We start from the raw sequence: 3,655 nt of genomic DNA on the forward strand, positions 1-3,655 counted from the left end.
GGAAGAGGACCAATGACCTCTTCAATGATATTTCCTTCTTTGGACAGGTTTTGAAGAAGTCCACCGAGGTCAAATACCTTGGCGTGACCTTTGATGCCAAGCTTACTTGGAAATCGCATCTTGATCTTAGCATCAAGAAAGCCAAAATTATATTCTGGCGTATAAGAAGTTCAGTCAGCAAATCCTGGGGCTTAAGCCCCAGTGCCGTGAACTGGATTTATACTAGAATCATCAGGCCAGTGGTCTCCTATTAATCAAAAATGTCTTGATTAGAATCAAGACCTAAAAAGTATCGATAAGACTGAGGTTATCACTTGTCTGAAGGATCAGATATTAATTTTTCTTTTTACCTCTCCGAGTGACGTATGTCACGGAGAGGTTCTGTAACGATCGTGTGTGTCTGTGTGTCTGTGTGTCTGTGTGTGTGTCTGTTGTTACACCCACGTGACCGCGTTCGCAGTTTCCTAATCGGAGCAAACGTGTTCGCCATTTCCGAACTGCTTTCACAGTCACGGAAATGGCTACTCTACTTGAGTTCTCACACCACCATCTTCTGGTCTTTGTCCATCCCACACGGACAAAAGTCTGCACTTACTGGCTTCTAATCACCACCATCTTACGGCCTTCGTCCATCCCACATGGACACCAGTCTGTACATACTGGCTTCTAACCACCACCATCTTCTGGTCATTGTCCATCCCACATGGACACCAGTCTGTACACACTGGCTTCTAACACCACCATCTTCTGGTCTTTGTTTTTGTCCATCCCACATGGACACCAGTCTGTACTTACTGGCTTCTAACACCACCATCTTCAGGTCATTGTCCATCCCACATGGACACCAGTCTGTACACACTGGCTTCTAACACCACCATCTTCTGGTCTTTGTTTTTGTCCATCCCACATGGACACCAGTCTGTACACCTGGCTTCTAACACCACCATCTTCTGGTCTTTGTTTTTGTCCATCCCACATGGACACCAGTCTGCACACCTGGCTTCTACTACATCGTCATCGTTGGGTTTAAGACATTCGCGGCGATCAGCTAGGGTTACGAGAAACGTCTAGCCTCCCTAGGGTGGGTTGTCCACGATAGGTTTTCGCAATTGCGGTTGTTCTTGCTTTTAGCTGTAGTTCGACACCCTTATATACTACCTATTTGATTAAGGCGAAGCAACCGGCGTATGCTTCATTTCAAACGCCAATATTAGTCAAGTCTCTCAAGAATGTTTAATTGTTCTTTTTTAAAACGATGTAACATTCAATAAGGCGAATAACTAACGAAAAAAATATTAAACATTAATTATATTTATTTTAATATTTAAGATAATCTTGTTTCTCAATTCAAAATTAATACGGAAAGAGTTAAAAAGCAGTCTTTGTTTTTGTCTGTGTGTGTCCGTCCGTTGTTACAGTAGTGCGCTGCGTCAGAAGTTCGTTTTGTTTTGATGTGTAAAGGAATCCTACAGAACCAAAATATTCCCTTTATCCTTAATATAAAGTGAATATGTGGAAATATTTTTCGTAATTATGATGTATTTAGTACTTTTGTAGCTTTAAAGCTCTATTTCATTTTGATATTCCAAAGATTTTTTTTAATATTATTATTTAAAATGGATGTTTATATATTACTTAAGCTATACTACATCTGTTTATAGCATAATCCTTTCTAAAGTGAATACAAGCACAACGCTACTATGTTGGTCAAATGAACTTTTATTTGTCAATAGGCCTAGTGAACCAAAAAGTGAACGCTTGGGTTTGGTTTTCGTTTCTGTAATGCAGAGACATTAACGGTTCAGAGTGAGCCGAAAGTTAAATACACTTTTAAATAATTAGGCTTAGATTATATAATCATGGTGGAAATCTGGGCCGCGTTCAGCAGAGCCCAGCGCTGTGAGCAGTGTCCTACATAACGGGATTTTGTTTTTGAATTTTGACGTCACGGTGCTTAGCGCTGAGCTAGCGCGGTCTTCAAAGGAAATAGTCGGCTCTTTGGATAACGTGACGTAAAACGCATAGTTCTCAGCTTGGCGAAAAAACCATGGAGGAATTAATACAAATAGCTCTATGGGACTATAACTATTTAATTGGCGTGAAACCAGTTGATCACGCGAGAATTTTAAGAGATATGTTAGTTTCTAATTTTAATTATAAAAGTTGTTATCTATCTCTATAAATATGTTATCATACAATTTTTGTTAAGCCTTGGTACCTTGCACGCATTGCGCTAGCGTCATTTATGAAACGCCGATGACCGGAGAAAAGCTATGACGACAGACCTCACCGGTAAACATTTCCAAAATCCGCCGTCTTTTTTGGTGAGCTCTGCTGAACGCAGCCCAGAGTCCCAGACCAGTGAAAGGTCTGATCGTAATCGGATAATAGCTTCGTGTTTTCATGCTTTTTATGGTACGCTTTTACTTTCAGTGTGTGTAGCCACAAATAAGCTTTGGTGTTATGTAACGTTAACAGTCATGTTGACAAACTAAGAAAATCGTTGAGATGAAACGAGAGGATAGTGTTTACATGGCAACCCTGTTGTGAATATGGCTTTGAACATAGAGGGCATACAGTTGAGGAGTAGAAAATTGGGCCTTTACAAACACGTAAAGGTAATATCCCTCCAAAGTTTTATCTCTTCATTTCCCGTTTTTCCCCCATCGGATGATTTTAATGTGTACAAGTATATCATTATTGGATGTAAAATGTCGTCTGATTTACAGTATATTTGCTATGCTTTGTATACTGCTTTAAAATTTCATAAACATTTCCATATCTGGGTAAATAAGTTTGTAAGTAGTCGTCTTGACTCGGAGAGGTAATATTTTGGTTTTCCCAACTTGTTAATTGAAACTTAAATGCATGCTTAAGAAAAAACAACGTTCCATTACCGTTTTCCGTTGAAATAAATTATTTTACTGGTAATCAATTTCAAAAATTTACTTATCTCGGCTTTTCGACCACAATTCCATTCCCCGAAAACATTTTATCATTACATTAATTACTTTTGGGAGAGTACGTGTATGGTTTTGCGTTTAAAAGGTTCCTAAAGACGTTACATCCCAATTCGTGACCGGCACGCTTCGCAGTGGAACATTTTAATTATTCTAAAACCAATGGCGCCAAATTCAATAGGGACAGCAAGATTTTTACTCGCGGTTTTGCAAAATGATGTAATATCAAGTGTACTTTAGTCAACCGTCGTACTGTTCTTTCTCATAGTTCAGGGCATGATCAGTGTTACTGCCCAATTTCTCTCTCTAATTTCTAACAATGGTTAGAGAGTATTTGATTCGGCACTGCATAACGTTATATACATTTATAATTCTAAGTAGCACAAATGGAAAAAGAATCCATTTTTTTATATTTTGGTTTGAAATAAATAAACTCATGATAGTAGTTATAACGAACTGAAAGTCAAGGGAATGGCAGCGGTAATGAGCAGCAAAAAGAAAGGAAAGTTTGCTTCAAGTTAGCAGAGGGACATGGTAGAGAAATAGTAATCTAGAATTTCGTTCGTTCAAACCTTAATATATCATGAAAAATTCAAGTGAGGAGGCGGCACTACCTAGATAGATTGATTTTGGCAGATAACAGCGAAGAAATTAAATTCTACACACTACTACACACTATGGGAGAGTTTCAGGGC

The 3,655-nt window shown here is 38.7% G+C and overlaps 1 long non-coding RNA gene across 1 annotated transcript; it reads left to right on the forward strand.

Annotated features, from left to right (window-relative positions):
* The first annotated feature begins 1,539 nt into the window (after positions 1-1,539).
* LOC149640259 (uncharacterized) lies at positions 1,540-2,816 on the forward strand. The gene is made up of 3 exons (XR_016372204.1): positions 1,540-2,136; positions 2,210-2,368; positions 2,434-2,816. It is a non-coding gene; the product is annotated as an uncharacterized LOC149640259 (long non-coding RNA).
* Positions 2,817-3,655: the final 839 nt, after the last annotated feature.

This window comes from Phalangium opilio, unplaced genomic scaffold, assembly GCF_054372755.1.
Source record: "Phalangium opilio isolate 3A_F unplaced genomic scaffold, DU_Popi_V2 ptg000093l_1, whole genome shotgun sequence".
Lineage (NCBI taxonomy): Eukaryota > Metazoa > Arthropoda > Arachnida > Opiliones > Phalangiidae > Phalangium > Phalangium opilio.